The sequence below is a fragment of the Triticum aestivum genome, chromosome 3A (genome assembly GCF_018294505.1).
Source record: "Triticum aestivum cultivar Chinese Spring chromosome 3A, IWGSC CS RefSeq v2.1, whole genome shotgun sequence".
Classification (NCBI taxonomy): domain Eukaryota; kingdom Viridiplantae; phylum Streptophyta; class Magnoliopsida; order Poales; family Poaceae; genus Triticum; species Triticum aestivum.
In genome coordinates this window covers 221,440,700-221,460,328 of record NC_057800.1, presented here as the reverse complement: position 1 = coordinate 221,460,328, position 19,629 = coordinate 221,440,700, and positions in this window count along the sequence as shown.

Here is a 19,629-nt window from a genome sequence, read left to right as displayed (position 1 = left end):
TCGTCTCGCCAATCTTATGCTTCCACGACTATCGCTACCGCTTAGTGATAAAGTAAAGCATTACAGCGCGATTGCATTGCATACAATAAAGCGACAACCATATGGCTCCTGCTAGTTGCCGATAACTCGGTTACAAAACATGATCATCTCATACAATAAAATTTAGCATCATGTCTTGACCATATCACATCACAACATGCCCTGCAAAAACAAGGTAGACGTCCTCTACTTTGTTGTTGCATGTTTTACGTGGCTGCTACGGGCTTTAAGCAAGAACCAATCTTACCTTCGCATCAAAACCACAACGATAGTTTGTCAAGTTGGTGTTGTTTTAACCTTCGCAAGGACCGGGCGTAGCCAGACTCGGTTCAACTAAAGTTGGAGAAACTGTCACCCGCAAGCCACCTATGTGCAAAGCACGTCGGGAGAACCGGTCTCGCGTAAGCGTACGCGTAATGTCGGTCCGGGCCGCTTCGTCCAACAATACCGCCGAAGCAAAGTATGACATGCTGGTAAGCAGTATGACTTATATCGCCCACAACTCACTTGTGTTCTACTCGTGCATATAACATCAACATATAAAACCTAGGCTCGGATGCCACTGTTGGGAAACGTAGTAATTTCAAAAAAATTCCTACGCACACGCAAGATCATGGTGATGCATAGCAACGAGAGGGGAGAGTATGATCTACGTACCCTTGTAGATCGACAACGGAAGCGTTTGGTTGATGTAGTCGTACGTCTCCACGGCCCGACCGATCAAGCACCGAAACTACGGCACCTCCGAGTTCTAGCACACGTTCAGCTCGATGACGATCCCCAGACTCCGATCCAGCAAAGTGTCGGGGAAGAGTTCCGCCAGCACGACGGCGTGGTGACGATCTTGATGTACTACCGTCACAGGGCTTCGCCTAAGCACCGCTACAATATTATCGAGGACTATGGTGGAAGGGGGCACCACACACGGCTAAGAATATGATCACGTGGATCAACTTGTGTCTCTAGGGGGTGCCCCTGCCTCCGTATATAAAGTTTCAAGGGAGGGGGCCGGCCGGCCAGGAGAGGCGCGCCAGGAGGAGTCCTACTCCCTTTGGGAGTAGGACTCCCCCCTTTCCTAGTTGGAATAGGATTCATGGAGGGGGGAAAAGGAGAGAGAGGAGGAAGGGGGGCCGTCCCCCTCTCCTTGTCCAATTTGGACCAAGGGGGGGAGGGGCGCGCGGCCCATCTCTGGCCACCTCTCCTCTCTTCCACTAAGGCCCACTAAGGCCCATATACCTCCCGGGGGGTTTCGGTAACCTCCCGGTACTCCGGTAAAATCCCGATTTCACCCGGAACACTTCCGATATCCAAACATAGGCTTCCAATATATCAATCTTTATGTCTCGACCATTTCGAGACTCCTCGTCATGTCCGTGATCACATCCTGGACTGCGAACAACCTTCGGTACATCAAAATGCATAAACTCATAATATAACTATCATCGTAACCTTAAGCGTGCGGACCCTACGGGTTCGAGAACAATGTAGACATGACCGAGACACGTCTCCGGTCAATAACCAATAGCGGAACCTGGATGCTCATATTGGCTCCTACATATTCTACGAAGATCTTTTATCGGTCAGACCGCATAACAACATACATTGTTCCCTTTGTCATCGGTATGTTACTTGCCCGAGATTCGATCGTTGGTATCCCATACCTAGTTCAATCTTGTTACCGGCAAGTCTCTTTACTCGTTCTGTAATACACCATCCCGCAACTAACTCATTAGTTGCAATGCTTGCAAGGCTTAAGTGATGTGCATTACCGAGAGGGCCCAGAGATACCTCTCCGACAATCGGAGTGACAAATCCTAATCTCGAAATACGCCAACTCAACATGTACCTTTGGAGACACCTGTAGAGCACCTTTATAATCACCCAGTTACGTTGTGACGTTTGGTTGCACACAAAGTGTTCCTCCGGTAAACGGGAGTTGCATAATCTCATAGTCATAGGTACATCTATAAGTTATGAAGAAAGCAATAGCAACATACTAAACGATCGGGTGCTAAGCTAATGGAATGGGTCATGTCAATCAGATCATTCACCTAATGATGTGATCCCGTTAATCAAATAACAACTCTTTGTCCATGGTTAGGAAACATAACCATCTTTGATTAACGAGCTAGTCTAGTAGAGGCATACTAGTGACACTCTATTTGTCTATGTATTCACACATGTATTATGTTTCTGGTTAATACAATTCTAGCATGAATAATAAACATTTATCATGATATAAGGAAATAAATAATAACTTTATTATTGCCTCTAGGGCATATTTCCTTCAGTTTGATACGTTTCCAACGTATCTATAATTTTTGATTGTTCCATGCTATATTATATCTTGTTTTGGACATTATTGGGCTTTATTATACACTTTTATATTATTTTTGGGACTAACCTATTAACCGGAGCCCAGCCCAGAATTGTTGGTTTTTGCCTATTTTAGGGTTTCGCAGAAAAAGAATATCAAACGGAGTCCAAATGGAGTGAAACCTTCGGGAACGTGATTTTTGGAACGAACATGATCCAGAGGAATTGGACCCTACGTCAAGCAATTAACGAGGAAGGCACGAGGTAGGGGGTGCGCCTACCCCCCAGGCGCGCCCTCCACCCTCGTGGGGCCCATGTTGCTCCACCGACGTACTCCTTCCTCCTATATATACCTACGTACCCCCAAACTACCAGATACGGAGCCAAAACCCTAATTCCACCGCCGTAACTTTCTGTATCCACAAGATCCCATCTTGGGGCCTTTTCCGGAGCTCCGTCGGAGGGGGTATCAATCATGGAGGGCTTCTACATCAACACCATAGCCTCGCCGATGAAGTGTGAGTAGTTTACTTCAGACCTACGGGTCCATAGTTATTAGCTAGATGGCTTCTTCTCTCTTTTTGGATCTCAATACAATGTTATCCCCCTCTCTTGTGGATATCTATTCGATGTAATCTTCTTTTACGGTGTGTTTGTTGAGACCGATGAATTGTGGGTTTATGATCAAGTTTATCTGTGAACAATATTTGAATCTTCTATGAATTCTTTTATGTATGATTGGTTATCTTTGCAAGTCTCTTCGAATTATCAGTTTTGTTTAGCCTACTAGATTGATCTTTCTTGCAATGGGAGAAGTGCTTAGCTTTGGGTTCAATCTTGCGGTGTTCTTTCCCAGTGACAATAGGGGCAGCAAGGCACGTATTGTATTTTTGCCATCGAGGATAACAAGATGGGGTTTATATCATATTGCATGAGTTTATCCCTCTACATCATGTCATCTTGCTTAAAGCGTTACTCTGTTCTCTTGAACTTAATACTCCAAATGCATGCTGGATAGCGGTCGATGTGTGGAGTAATAGTAGTAGATGCAGGCAGAAGTCGGTCTACTTGTCTCGGACGTGATGCCTATATACATGATCATACATAGATTTTCTCATAACTATGCTCAATTCTGTCAATTTCTCAACAATAATTTGTTCACCCACCGTAATACTTATTCTTTCGAGAGAAGTCTCTAGTGAATGGCCCACGGGTCTATTTTCTATCATATTAATCTTCCAATACTTAGTTATTTCCTTTTCCATTTTTTTACTTACATCTTTATTTCTCTTTATCATAAAAATACCAAAAAAATTATCTTATCATATCTATCAGATCTCACTCTCGTAGGTGACCGTGAAGGGATTGACAACCCCTTTATCGGATTGGTTGCGAGGAGTTTATTTGTTTGTGTAGGTGCGAGGGACTCGTGCGTGGCCTCCTACTGGATTGATACCTTAGTTCTCAAAAACTGAGGGAAATACTTACGCTGCTCTACTGCATCACCCTTTCCTCTTCAAGGGAAAACCAACGCAGTGCTCAAGAGGTAGCAATGACGCTCCAAGCAAAACACATATCATGTGGTGAATAAAAATATAGCTCCAAGTAAAGTTACCGATGAACAAAGACGAAAGAGGGGATGCCATCCGGGGCATCCCCAAGCTTAGGCTCTTGGTTGTCCTTGAATATTACCTTGGGGTGCCTTGGGCATCCCCAAGCTTAGGCTCTTTCCACTCCTTGTTCTATAGTCCATCGAATCTTTACCCAAAACTTGAAAACTTCACAACACAAAACTTAACAGAAAACTCGTAAGCTCCATTAGTATAAGAAAATAAATCATCACTTTTGGTACTGTTGTGAACTCATTCTAAATTCATATTGGTGTAATATCTACTGTATGCCGACTTATCTATGGTTCATACCCTCCGATACTACTCATAGATTCATCAAAATAAGCAAACAACACATAGAAAACAGAATCTCTCAAAAACAGAACAGTCTTTAGCAATATGTAGGTTTCGAATACTTTTGTAACTCAAAAAATCCTGAGAAATTAGGAAGTCCTAGACAATTTGTATATTGAACTAGTGCAGTTGGAATTGGTATTTTATCGCTCTCTGGTAAAAAATGAAAATTATTTTCGTGAGTGCATACTTTCTGTTTTTATCAGCAAGATCAAACAATAATCACCCAAGAAGATCCTAAAGGCTTTACTTGGCACAAACACTAATTAAAACATAAAAAACTCAATAATAACAGAGGATAGATGATTTATTTATTATTAACAGGAACAAAAAGCAAGGAACAAAAAAAATTTGGGTTGCCTCCCAACAAGCGCTATCGTTTAACGCCCCTAGCTAGGCATGATGATTTCGATGATGCTCACATAAAAGATAAGAATTGAAACATAAAGAGAGCATCATGAAGAATATAACTAGCACATTTAATCCTAACCCACTTCCTATGCATAGGGATTTTGTGATCAAACAACTTGTGGGAACAAGAATCAACTTGCATAGGAAGGTAAAACACAGATAACTTCAAGATTTTCAACACATAGAGAGGAAACTTGATATTATTGCAATATGTAAAAACATATGTTCCTCTCTCGTAATAATTTTCAGTGGCATCATGAATAAATTCAACGATATAACCATCACATAAAGCATTATTTTCATGATTCACAAGCATAGAAATTTTACTACTCTCCACATAAGCAAAATTCTTCTCATTCGGAATAGTGGGAGCAAACTCAACAAAATAACTATCATATGAGGCATAATCCAATTGAAAATTTAAATCACGATGACAAGTTTCATGGTTATCATTATTCTCTATAGCATACATGTCATCACAATAATCATCATAGAAAGGAGGCATGCTATCATCATAATAAATTTGCTCATCAAAACTTGGGGGACTAAAAATATCATCTTCATCAAACATAGCATCCCCAAGCTTGTGGCTTTGCATATCATTAGCATCATGGATATTAAAATAATTCACACTAACAACATTGCAGTCATGCTCATTATCCAAAGATTTAGTGCCAAACATTTTAATGCATTCTTCTTCTAACACTTTGGCACAATTATCGGAATCCTTATTTTCACGAAAGACATTAAAAAGATGAAGCATATGAGGCAACCTTAATTACATTTTTTGTAGTTTTCTTTTATAGACTAGTGGATAGAACAAGAAACTAAAATATTCGATTGCAAGATCTAAAGATATACCTTCAAGCGCTAACCTCCCTGGCAACGGCGCCAGAAAAGAGCTTGATGTCTAGTACACAACCTTCTTCTTGTAGACGTTGTTGGGCCTCCAAGTGCAGAGGTTTGTAGGACAGTAGCAAATTTCCCTCCAGTGGATGACCTAAGGTTTATCAATCTGTGGGAGGCGTAGGATGAAGATGGTCTCTCTCAAACAACCTTGCAACCAAATAACAAAGAGTCTCTTGTATCCCCAACACACCCGATACAATGGTAAATTGTATAGGTGCACTAGTTCGGCGAAGAGATGGTGATACAAGTGCAATATGGATGGTAGATATATGTTTTTGTAATCTGAAATTATAAAAACAGCAAGGTAACTAATGATAAAAGTGAGCAAAAACGGTATAGCAATGCGCTGAAACAAGGCCTAGGGTTCATACTTTCACTAGTGCAAGTTCTCTCAACAATAATAACATAATTGGATCATATAACTATCCCTCAACATGCAACAAAGAGTCACTCCAAAGTCACTAATAGCGGAGAACAACCGAAGAGATTATTGTAGGGTACGAAACCACCTCAAAGTTATCCTTTCTGATCGATCTATTCAAGAGTCCGTAGTAAAGTAACATGAAGCTATTCTCTCCGTTCAATCTATCCTAGAGTTCATACTAGAATAACACCTTAAGACACAAATCAACCAAAACCCTAATGTCACCTAGATACTCCAATGTCACCTCAAGTATCCGTGGATATGATTATACGATATGCATCACACAATCTCAGATTCATCTATTCAACCAACACAAAGAACTTCAAAGAGTGCCCCAAAGTTTCTACCGGAGAGTCAAGCCAAAAACGTGTGCCAACCCCTATGCACAAGTTCACGAGGTCACGGAACTCGCAAGTTGATCACCAAAACATACATCAAGTGGATCACGTGAATATCCCATTGCCACCACAGATAAGCACATGCAAGACATACATCAAGTGTTCTCAAATCCTTAAAGACTCGATCCGATAAGATAACTTCGAAGGTAAAACTCAATCCATTACAAGAGATTAGAGGGGGAGAAACATCATAAGATCCAACTATAATAGCAAAGATCACGGTACATCAAGATCGTGCCGAATCAAGAACACGAGAGAGAGAGAGAGATCAAACACATAGCTACTGGTACATACCCTCAGCCCCGAGGGTGAACTACTCCCTCCTCGTCATGGAGAGCACCGGGATGATGAGGATGGCCACCGGAGAGGGATTCCCCCCTCCGCCAGGGTGTCGGAACGGGTCTAGATTGGTTGTCGGTGGCTAAGGAGGCTTGCGGCGACGGAACTCCCGATCTAGGTTATTTTCTGGAGGTTTATGTATTTATAGGAATTTTTGGCGTTGGTCTCACGCCAAGGGGGTCTCCGAGTTGTCCACGAGATAGGGCGGCGCACCCGGGGGTAGGGCACGCCCCCACCCTCGTGGACGGCTCGGGACTCTTCTGGCCCAACTCTTTTACTCCGGGGGCTTCTTTTGGTCCATAAAAAATGTCAAAAATTGGCACGTCCATTGGACTCCATTTGGTATTACTTTGTATAAACTCAAAAACAAGGAAAAACAGAAACTGGCACTAGGCTGTAGGTTAATAGGTTAGTCCCAAAAATCATATAAAATACTATATAAATGCATATAAAACATCCTAATATAATAGCATGGAACAATCAAAAATTATAGATACGTTTGAGATGTATCAACACTCTGTTTGTCTATGTATTCACACATGTACTAAGTTTCCAGTTAATACAATTCTAGCATGAATAATAAACATTTATCATGATATAAGGAAATATAAATAACAACTTTATTATTGCCTCTAGGGCATATTTCCTTCAGAACGCGCCAACGCGAAGGCCGAGGCATCCCTCGCTACCTTGCACGAGGCCAGTGCCCGGGCCCTAGAGGAGGCCATGGAAGCTGACCGTCGCCGTGAGGCCACAGAGAAACGCAAAGGGGAGCTCCGGGCTCTGAACGCCTCCCTGGAGCGACAGGTCGAGGCGCGCGGGGCTGCCTTGGCGTCGATGAAGGGGGCACCCTCCAAGGAGGGGGAGATCCTGAGACGCGAGGAGGCGCTGATGCTGGAGGTGACGGAGCGCAGCCCCAAGCTTGAACGGTTGGAGAAGAGGGAGCGTCAGGTCACCCAGGCGAAGGACACTGCCAGCGCGCGTGAAGCCAAGATCCAAGAGGAAGTCAACCATAGGGTGGCGGAGGCTCGTGTAGAACTCGCCAACAGGCATGATCTGAAGCTGAAGCTCGTGGAAGCTGAAGCCGAGGGCAGAACCACTGCCCTCAGGTCGAGGCTACGCGAAGCGGAGCAGCATGAGAAGGCCGTCGCAGCGGCCCTAATCTCCATCCTGGCCGCGCTGGCCTCGGCCCGCGCCAAATTGTTCCCGCTCCAGTGGCGGGTTGCTGATGATGAGTCCCTCGCATATCAAAGCAGGGAGGAAGCGCTCCATCGACAGACCTTACTGCACGAGCATACTCCCATGCACCAGGCCCTCAAGGTGAGGGCCAACCAGGCACTGGGTACCATCTGCGATGAACACGCCCCTCACCCCCACGCAGAGGACTATGCAGACAATCTTTGCTTCTTCACCAACGTCGTGACGCACCTGGAGGACCGAGCCGAGAGGGCTCGCGAGCTTGTGGACGAAAAGAGCTGAGGCCTCCTTGGACGCGTGTTCTCTTGCATCTTTAGCCATCTTCAGAATGCCGACCCCAACTTCGACTTTGATGCCGCCATCGCCCCAGTGCCCGGAGCTATCTGGACAACCTGGCGCGCTGGGTGGATGATAACGTGGATGCTCTAGTCAGAGCTTTTGCTTCCGACAACGACGCCGTGGTGGTCGTGGCGGATGAAGGCGACGTGGTCCATGATGGTGAAAACAACACTGGCGACGACGCCAGTAGCATGTCCGGGAGCGATCCGGAAGATGCCACGAGCGACATGTCCGATTGAGCCCGCGCTCCTTATTTTGAACCTGCGCACAAAAGCTTGGGCACGGCCCCAAAAGATGTAAGTGCATTTTGGGGAGGGGGAGCCCCTCATGTAATCAGACTATTGTTTTATTCCTTGAACCATACTTAAGGCGTGCTTTAGTGAGCTCTCAAGTTCGTCCGCGAGCTTGCTACAGTAACTTACCTTAGTCTAGGCGGGCCTCAGACTGGTCTTGTAGTTGTCGATGTGTAGTTCTCCCGAGTGGAGTCCTCCGCGGGCTCGCGAGGTTTCGGTCTTATGAGGAGTCTGCTAGTCCGCCCAAGAGGGCCTTGTGAGAGATGAGCGTTAGATCTCGGCAAGATGCACGCGCATACTACGCCCAGTCCCCGCTCGCGAGGCACTCGTAAGGGAGGGGCAGTAGGCGCTGGCCTCGAAATGAGGCACGGATCCAGAAAACTCAAGAAATCAACTTGAACGAGAAAAGATGCCCCCCATGCTTGCCAATGAAAATACGACTTTGAGTTCAAATCCAAAAGGAGGCAAATCGAGTTACAGAAAAGGGGTTGAAAGCAAATGGCCGCGTCCGGCACCTAGCTAGTCTTCTTGTCTTCTCACCAGCACGGAGCCTAGTGCTTTCACTGGCCGTGAGCATAGTTATTGGGGGACAGTGTCGACGGCCAGCGCTGAGCATGGTGCTTCCACTAGGATGTGGGCGGGAGCCCCCGAGGCCTGAGGGAGGATCTCCAGAGACTCCGGGGCATGTACAGCCCCACTCATTATTACGTGAGAGTGTGACGGGCGGAGACCTTCACAGGCGTGAGCCTTGCTTTATATCGCCAGACGAGGGGCCCTCCTTGTGCCACCCTCGACCACCGTTGGGGTGTCCGAAAACCAGGACGATGCCAAGGGGCAAAGGGGACTCTAGCGGCATCCTCGGTGACCACGGGCCCTCTGCCGGGGGGAGGGCTCGCCGGCGCCTCCCCGACAGAGGACCTAACTCCGGGCGATGCCTTGCCCCGCGCGACATGAGGAAGGGCCTTGCTCCGGACCCCTTCCGCACAGCCCACAGTGCGCTGCCCCTGGCTAGAATGGGGCTGCCACGGTGGGGTTGCCGTCTGCCGCTGTGGCCTGGTCCACCTGCGACCCATGGTTAGCATAAGCCTGCTCCTGAGATATCAGTGGTACCCTGCGGTTGTTGTCACTGGCGGGGTCGACAAGGCTGCTGGGTGGCTCATGGAAGGTCTCAGCTTCCAGCATCTCTTCTTCCTAGCCCGGCTTGAGGAACGTGCAGGGGTCATCCTCCGGTGTGTACTCCTAATCCACCATGTAGGGCACATAGGCTTCCTGAGCTGCCTCTCCGAACCCTCCGCCGAGGCGCCCTGTGCCCCACGCCACCGAGCCAGGTGCGCCTCCCTGGTGGCTCTAGGGTGGCGCCCCATTGGGACCGTGAGGAGCAATGCCCGCACCTACGCTACCAGGGGAGGCAAGGGCGTGGCCAGATGTCCGACATGGCAGGTCGTGCTGGCGCGGGCGATCCCTCCCGGTGCACCTGCGAGCACGCGGGCGCGACGAGGTCCGTCGTGCGACCTGGCCACAAATTGAGATGTAAGTAGGGAGTAGAAAGGTGGCGTACCCGTGGTTGCAACATCCAACAGATAGGCGACACGTTCCAGCAGCGCGTCGCGGCCGCTCTCCATCAGCCGGCACCGCAGCAGCTCCCGTGCCACCACGAGCGTGGCTCGCATGTTTGCCTGTTCCCGTCGGGTGTGTAGCATCATTGATGCTGCGTAGCTTGAGGATCTTGCGGTGGCCCGCGCACGCCGCAGTGCGAGGGTGGAAGGTGTCGGTCCGCGCCGCCTGCGTCATGCGGCACTCGGCAGTGGGCGGGCCGACTGGAGCGCAGAGTTCAGGTCTCCTTGGGCGGACGGTGCCGCCTTCACGGGACAAGCAGCCCACTGGTCGGCGTTGGTCCTCGGGTCGCCAGACATCGAGACCGTGGGGTGTTGGCAGATCAGCTGACGGAAGAGAGGCTTCAGCGCACCCTTACCTGGCGTGCCAAATGTCGGATTAGGGGTTCCGGCACACCCTTGAGGTTCGAACACTAGGGTGCGCACGAAGATCTCTCTCCCCCGTGAGCCCACTCTCGCAACGATCTCTAAGCCTAGCTCGCCAAACCCGAAGAACAAGGGACACAAGGGTTTATATTGGTTCGAGCCACCATCGTGGTGTAATACCCTACTCTAGTGTGGGTGGTGGATTGCCTTGTAGGCTAAGGATGAACAAGTACAATGGATGAACAGCCTCCTGAGGAGAGGTGTTCTTGAGCTCGATGAACTTGTGTGGGTGTGGATGGTCTCGATGATCCTCTCCTCCTCTATGGTAGTGGCTAGTCCTATTTATAGAGGCCTTGGTACTCCTCCAAAATATTAGGCAGGAAGGTATCCCACAACGGCCAATTTGAAGGGGGACAACCAGTACAATCTATCCTGACAAAAGGTGGTCTTCGCCTGCCAAAGGCTCTGGTGATGATGCCGCCATGGGCTCCGCGGTCACCTCCACCATCCTGTTGGTCTTGGTCTTGTTGCACCGATATGGAAACCTTTGCCTCATGCCTCGGGACTTGTCGGCGTTCTGGGAACGGGGGTCCCTAGACTTGCCTGCCTGCGGCCTGCGGCGTGGCTCAAGTGGGGGCCCAGCGCGGCCCATCTTCATCAGCTCAAGCTTAAGACCCTCGCGAGGGGCCAAGCCTCGCGGGGCGGATGACAGGAAGCTTCCTCAGAGGCAGCCTCATCAGGCGGGCTCGCGAGGAGGCGGAGAGATCAAGGCAGGGGTACCTCGCGAGGATCCCATGACGCAAGCCATGACGATCAAGGCCAGGCGGGCGCCAGGCGGGCGCCGGCCTACGCAATGTCCTTGTTTCCCCTTTGGTGAAAAGGGGGCAAGCACAGGCCAAGGTATCAGGCAAAGGTTGCCATTCCAGTGCAACGAGACCAAGACCAGCATAGCGGCAGGACCGAGGTCACCGTGGAGCCCAAGACGGCATCATCACCAGTGCTTTTGGCAACCGAAGACCACCTTTGGTCAGGATAACTTGTACTAGATGTTCCCCTTCAAAATGGCCAATTGTTGGCGCCCTTCCCGCTCAATCATTCGGGGAGAGGCCCAGGGCCTCTATAAATAGAGCTAGCCACCACAGAGTAGAGACATCGAGACACCCAAGAAGGAAAAGAGAGAGAGAGAGAGAGAGAGAGAGAGAGAGATCTGGTAGAACCCTAGCAGAGAGATAGAGAGAGGCGACGAAACTCACCCTAGCAGTTCATTGCACCAGCACAAGAACACCTCTCGCGAGGCTGTTCTTCCCTTGTACTGTCCATCATCAGCCCCAGAGGCAATCCACCACACCACACACTGGAGTAGGGTATTACACCACAACGGTGGCCCGAACCAGTATAAACCTCATGTCTCTTGTGTTGTTCATCATTTTCATCTTAGTTCGCATGAGAGGATCGGACGTAGATCGGTAGGGGAGAGATCTCCGTGCGCGCCCCAGTGTTCGAACCTCAAGGGTCTGCCGGAACCCGAAATCCGACATTTGGCGCGCCAGGTAGGGGTGCGCCGGAATCTTTCTTCCGCTGTTCGCGTGTGATCTTCCGTCGTGTCCATGGCTGACGCTCGCCGGGCTCGCGCCGAGCGCCGAGCTGCTCGCGCCACTCGCGTCGCCCAGACGGCGCCCATCGGCGGCCCCCCACGACGTTCCCCATTGCCCGCCGCCAATGCCGCCACCCGCCTGGCGGGGAACGAGCAGCAGGCCTCGTCCCAGCATCCTTCGGTGTGGCGGGATGGCCGCACCACCACCCCGTCGCTGACTCCAGCAGGCTCATCGTCCCACGCCCGTCGCGCACCCATGGATGCGCATGCCTCACTGCTCTTGGCGCAGGAGCTCCTACACTATCACCCCATCGATGACCTCTACGAGGACTGGCTCGCCCGCCTCACCGAGCTCGTCAGTGCCGCAGGGGGCTCCTCCTTGCGGTCCCTCTCGCTGCTTCGCCCTCCATCCCGTGCAGGGGCGAGGATCAGGAGGCGCCTCCACCGCCTCCTCCCCAAGAAGGTGCCTTGGCTCCAAGGCACGCAGCCCCAGGGCGGGACCCTCCACGTCCGGCGCCTGCGCAGCAAGAAGGGAGCTGCCAAGAGATCCCACGTCCCCGGGAAGGTGCTCGCGCTCTCCCAGCCGGCACGCCAAGATCGCGCCCCAGCGCCCCCACGACGAGACCCCATGCTGATCCCAGTGGCGGCGCGTGGTGACCCGCAAGAACAAGTCCAGCACCAGCAAAGGGCGCCGGTGGCCATGGTGGGCTGCCTCACCTTCATCCCCAAGCTGCGCGGCGTCACATGGCCAGGCAAGTTCAAGCCTGACCTCCCACCCCGCTACGATGGCACAGCGGACCCCGCGGAGTTCCTGCAGCTCTACGAGCTGGGCATCATTGTCGCCAACGGAGACGAAAAGGTCATGGCGAATTGGTTCCCCATGGCGCTCAAGGACGGCGCTCGCACCTAGCTCCTGAACCTGGCTCCCGGCACGATCTCCTCCTGGAGCGAGATGCGCACCCGCTTCATTGCCAACTTCCAAGGCACTCGCGACCGGCCCCCGGCCGTGAGCGACCTACGCCGCATCAAGCAACAGCCAGGAGAAACCCTGCAGAAGTACATCCAGCGCTTCAACTACGCTCGCCTCAAGATCCCCAAGGTAACTGAAGAAGCTATCATCTCAGCCTTCTCCGACGGCGTGCGCGACGTCAAGATGAAGGAAGAGCTAGCAATCCATGAAGACCTGTGCACATCCCTGGAGCTGTTCAACTTGGCGACCAAGTGCGCCAGGGCTGAGGAAGGGCGTCTCTCCCTCCTCGAGCTCCCGGCAGCCGACCCGGAAGAAAAGAAGCTCAAGGCCAAAGACGTGAAGCGCAAGGGGGCTGCCGTGCTAGCAGCGGAACCAGACACCAAGCGAGGCAGGGACCAGCCCGAGTCATCCAAGGGCGGACGGTACTGCGTGTACCACGACCTCCACACCCACAACACCAACGAATGTCAAGAGCTCAGAGCCGTGCGAGATGGGCGAATCGGCCGACGCCCAGAGCGCAACGACAGGGGCTATGGCCGAGGAGGAGGAAGAGGTGGCGGACGATGGGAAGACCGTGGCCTTCGCCAGGGATGGCGTGACCGCCCTCGCGAGGACCGCTAGCAGGACCATCCTCGCGAGGGAGGCTGGAGGGACCAGCCTCGTGAGGGCCACCCGCACGGCAACACGGGCCTCCCTCCTCTGTCGCCTCCACCAAGGAGGAACGAAGACCAACACCAAGATGATGGGGCTGGGGGCTTCCAAGAGCCGCGTGCAATTGCTTGCATCTTGGGTGGCGCCCAGGCCCCAGCCTCACAGCGCATCTTCAAGCAGTTTGCTCGCGAGGTGAATGCAGTCCTTCCCTAGCTTGAGGCCACGCACCCTCTCGGGTGGTCTTCGTGCGCGATCACATTCAGTTCCGCAGACCAGCTCAAGTGTGCGTCAATGGCCGGAGTCCTCCCGATGCTTTGCTCCCCAGTCATCAGCAACGTGCAGGTCACCAGGACCCTCATCGATAGCGGGGCAGGACTCAACATCTTGTTCGTCGAGACGTTCGACAATCTCCAAATGTCGTACGACTAGCTTCAGCCAACCAAGCCTTTCTCAGGAGTCACCGATGGTTCCACTGTTCCAATTGGGCAGGTTCGCCTTCCGGTCACCTTCGGGCAATGCAACAACTACCGCACCGAGCTCATCGACTTCGACGTCGCTCACATCCGCCTGCCGTACAACGCCATCCTTGGGTACCCAGCCCTAGCCAAGTTTATGGCAGTGACTCACCATGGTTACAATGTCCTCAAGATGCCAGGAAGCGGTGGAGTCATCACCGTACCTTGTGAAGAAAGGGATGCAGTGTGCTCGCTTGAGCGTGCGTTCCAAGCCGCAGCAATCGAAGACCCAGATCACGGGAGCGGGAGGCCTCTCGAGGCAACCCTCAAGAAGAAGAAGACCTCACCTGGCCCGAGCCACAAGGAGGCAGGCACCTCCGAAGGTATCGCGTCAGGATTCGCGCCCGATCAGGGAGGGCCACCCTCTCATGCATAGGAAGGCGCGCCCGGCGCCCTCCTCAGGCAGGGATCGAGGGCTCTCTCTTGGAGAGCCGCCGACCTTGCCAAGGTCGCGGGGGAGGCGCTCGGGCACCACTTGGAGGTGTGCTTTCAAGCACGCTTCCTTCAGGAAGGTACAAGTCAAAGGAGACCAAACCCTTAGGAGTTCATCGCAAGAAACACCCATGAGCTACAAGAGTCCAGAGTCATGCATGGCAGCCGCCGCTTACCTGCTGTGGCCCCACATCCAGGCAAGGATGGAGGACTGCGCGCCTGCGTCGACGTACCAGGGCTCAACCGAGCTGCGTCCCAGGAGTGCCTATGACCTTCGGCCGTAGGGTGCTGCGAGGGACCACCTCACAACTACGTTCGCATGCCCTTCGGCCTGCCGAGCGTGGTCACCGTACATCAGCACCTGTTGAGGAGCATTCTGGAGGCTCAGGAGGGCAGGCATCGCACAGTCCTGGCGGAGGTGGCGATGGTCCCCGAAGACCTGCACGTACCACCGGAGCCTCCCGAGGCCCCTGGGCCTGGGGGCTCATGAGGGCCGACGTCTTCATCGCGCATCTCTCACTTCCTCAGCATCACTTCATCTTCAACAACACTAGGTGACATCTTTCAGAGTTCTACTTTCAGCTGGGAGCGCCCACAGGACTGCACCATTCCCAGGCCGCGTGGGTCCGTCCCTGCGGCATGTATCCATTTTGCTTATGCTCTTTACCTACCTTGTTGGGGGCGCCCCTCGGGCTGCATCATCCCCACGCCGCTCAGGCCCGACCCAGCGGCAGTTGCTTTTCCAGCATTTACCTTAGGGTGAAGTTGTTCTTTCACGCTTAATCTGATTCCCATGATTATCACCTACTGCTTGTCGTCATGCAAAGCACTTGCATGTTAAAAGGGGGGGGGGTACCTGAGCATCGCGACTCATGGGATCCTACTAGCTCTCCAGCCCTTACCCCTAGCCTTGACCCACGGCATCGCGACCTGTCATACCAGCGGCGGCTGAGCTCGCTCGAGGGCCGGGACCTGAGGACATAGAGCATTTGCATTCTAACAACCCTGCAGAACACACCAATTGATAAAGGCCCAGAGCCAGGCGCAACCCGCCTCGAGGTAGGGCCTCGTGAGTCCCGCGCTGGCTCACGGGTGCCCAGATACACCTCTCCTAGCCCTACCGTGCCGGCCACGTGTCAGGGCGGGGCAATACACACCCCGGGGGCTCCTCCCGGAGGGGAGCCCCCTCCCATGCACCAGTGGAAGCACCATGCTCTGTGCTGGCTGACGACACTGCCGAGGAGCGGCTATGCCCGTACACATACGGAAGCGCTATGCTCCGCGCTGGTGATAAAAAACTGAGGGCGGCCCACGGCTGTACCAACCTCAGGGAGCCCAGAGCTCAGTGTCCGGCACCATCGCAATGCCTCCCCTCGGGAGTGCCACGCAAGGGGGCTGGACACGGGGGCTACGCCTGGGCCTCGCTCGAGCGCACGCCACCCAGCCAGGTCCCTTGGACCTGGTCGTTGCGCGCCACTCCCCGAGCGGAGCCAAGGTACGAAACCCGTTTGAGCGTCTAGGGGGACTCCTGAGCATCGCGACTCAGGAGCCTAACTTGCCACGTAGCCCCTCACTCCTTAGTCCCGTCCTTGGTTTCCGGTCGGGGCTAACGCTGGGTGAGGTACACGTGGGGCCGGGCCCTGCCGACGTAGAACGATCAATCCACTCCTCGCTGCCCCCTTCCCTACTTGTTGCTCGCGCGTCAAGGGGGACTCCTGAGCATCGCGACTCAGGAGCCTAACTTGCCACGTAGCCCCTCACTCCTTAGTCCCGTCCTTGGTTTCCGGTCGGGGCTAACGCTGGGTGAGGTACGCGCGGGGCCGGGCCCTGCCGACGTAGAGCGTAAGCAAGTAGGAGAGGAAAATGCAAATTCCAGGAAATTCAAAGCAAATATTACAAGCCATAAGATTGTTCCACAACGCCAAACACAAGTTTTAACGCCTCCGCGAGGCATGGTGCATATGCAGGAATAAAATAGGATGGAAGTCACGAAGGGATCACTCTCCAGAAACGCCGTCACCGGTGGTGGAGTCACGCTGGACGGCTTCGCCTCTCGAGGTCGCAAGGCCGGCGGCACCGCGCCTGGGAAGGACGCTGGGGGAGCGGAACTTCCCCAGCAAAACCTCGGCTCGGCCTCTCACAGCCTCAACGGCGGTAGCGGCACGGTCGCCGCTCACGGGCTCTAGCAGGCTGTCGAAGTCAACATTGGGGTCACGCAGGTAGACATGGCTGAGGACACGCGTCAGCGCCGCAGAAGACAGGGCATGCGCCTCGGCCTTGACCATGGGGCCAAGGCCGTCCGCGACGTCCTCAAGCGCATCAACCAGGAAGGGGAGCAGCTTGGCGGGGTCGTCCTCCTCACCAGCCAATGGCTCCTCCAGGCCGCTCTCATACAACGTCTTCAGTATGCCACAAGCCTTCTTCTCCAGCTCCGCAAAGGCCACCCGGTCCTCCGTCAGGACCTTCGCCTTGGCGTCCAGCTCGGTCCTCTCCGCCTTCAGCAATCGCTCCAGCGTCTCCAGTTGGCTGTGGCGGTCATCAAGCTTGGCGTTCCGGTCCTTGGCGGCGGCCTCCCTGGCCTTCATCTCCTTCTCCTTCTCCTGGCGGCTGTGCACCTCCCTAGCGAGCTCATCGCGCAGGCCTTGCAGCTCGGCCTCAAGCGTCTTGCAGCGGCCCTGGGCAGTTGCAGCGTCGCCCAAGGTAGCGTCGTGAGTGGCCTTGGCTTGGTTGGCGGCCCGCTTCTCCTCGTCGGAGGATGACACGGCCTGGCTCAGCACCGCTCAGACGGAAGCAGCAGAACAGGCCCAGCCAGAGGCCAACTCCAGACGCCCGACCACTAGACGAGGGTACGCGCTAAGGAGATACCCCCGCAGTTGGCTCAGCTCATTGACAACCTGGTCCAGGACAGCGGCGGAGGGAGCAGAAGAGACAAGAACTTGTGGAGCAGGCGGAGATGGCAGCGTGACCACGGCTTGGCAGGAAGGGACCTTCGGAGCCTTGGCCGCCACGGCCGCAGCGTCGGGCACAGTCGACTCCAGGTCCAGCGGGGCCACGGCGGCTGACTCCTCGCCGGGGTGCCCCAGTTGGCCTCGCGAGGGCGGTTGGGTCAGAGAGGCGCGGGCCTCACCGTCCTCTCCCCCAACAGCCGAAAGCGTCGCCCCGGCAGACGTATTCGCCCCAAGCGGGGCCGCAGAAGCCTCCTTCAACCTCTTGGCAGCAGGTGCCGGCCTGGTAAAAGAGCGCAAACGTCAAGCTTCAGCGGCAGAAACCAAGCAGAGCATGAATCAAGCACTTATTGGACGTCGTCCATGGACTCAAGCAACTTCCGGCCAAACTTGAAGCCTGAGAGCCTGCAGCGGGGGTCAGCCTTGGAGGGCCTGGAAGCAGAAGGCGCGTCAGGAGGGATGGAGCTGGCCTTGGACCCCCCCCCCAGGGACCAGAGCAGACTCTGGGGGAACCAGGCTCGACCTGCCCTTCCTCGTGACCGAGGAAGAGCCCTCCTTTCCTCGCTTGGCGCTGGCCTCGTCGTCGTCCGACATGGAGCGGAGGGCCTGGGACCTGCGCCGGGGGAAGGACTCCCCCAATCCTCCCCAGTCTCCTCCGAGTCGGACGCTTCCTCCTCCGCCTCTTCTTCCCCACTCGAGTTGCCGGAGGACAAGTTCACCGTCGCCAACACCTCCAGATCTTCCCAGCCCCTCACTGTTGAAGGTGGGCATGGCGTTCACCACCTGCTCCCAGTTCTCACGAAGGAACAGGGGGACGGGGGTGCCCACCGGGCTCGCCACGTCTCCCCCAACCAAGGAATGGAGAGCCGCAGTCAGATCCTCGTTGGTCAGGGCCTCGGAGCTTAGGCGCAGGGCGGCGTCTGCTCCTCTAAGCCTCCACAGTGGGAGCGAGTGCTCCTGGAGCGGAGCCACCCGATGCTCCAAGAACTCCCTCAAGAGCGTGGCCCGGTCAGCTTCGCCGCCCCCAAGTTGCTTGGCCTCAGGTCCGCGTTCATCCTCCTCAACACTGCCTTCGCGCGAGGGTCGACAAGCTCCGCGCGGGACCATGTGTCAACGGACTTAGGTTGCCCCGTGGGCAATACCAGACGAGGGTGGAGGCGCCCGACATCCATCATGACCCACTTGCTCCGGTAGCCTTCGATCCTCTTCCCAGGCTTCGAGATGGCGTTGGAGCTGGAATATGCAATGAAGCTCGTGCATACAGAAACCTGAGCGCCAGAAACCCGGAGGGAGAAAAAGTGGCGTAGCAAGGCCACCGAGGGCTTCACACCAACATGAGCCTCGCAATAGTAGGTGAAAATCGCCAGGAGAAGGACAGAGTTGGGGTGGAGATGCAAGGCCTACAAGTTGTATTGGCGGAGAATGGCATAGAAGAACTCAGAGAAAGGAGGCACCAGACCGGCGACAATGGCGCTCACGAAGAACGGGTAGAAGGTGCTCCCCTTGCCCTCAGGCTGGTCGGAGCCGACCTTGAGCACAGTCGCCCCCTCGCTGCCCTGCGCCACCGTCATCAGGCGCGCGAGGGCGAGGTTCTTCTCCGACAAATTCGGGGAATCCAGGGCCGGCGAGTACCAAGCACCAGCCGGGGACTTGCGAGTCGCCATGGCGTGCCGGATGCGAAGGATTGAGACGGATCTGGAGGATTTCGGGAGCAAGAAGGAGGAAAGCGAGAAGGGGGATCTAGGGCAAGACGGACAACAGAAGGGCAAGTAAGCCTGGCACGGGCACCCCCTTTTTGTCAGTCATGCAGTTGCCGAGGCGTCGTGGGAAGTGCAGATGCCCACGTCCAATCAACCGCCATGCGGCGCCCAAGGCCGCAGGCTGTTAGGGCCCGCGGCACTTCGCGCTTGCCCC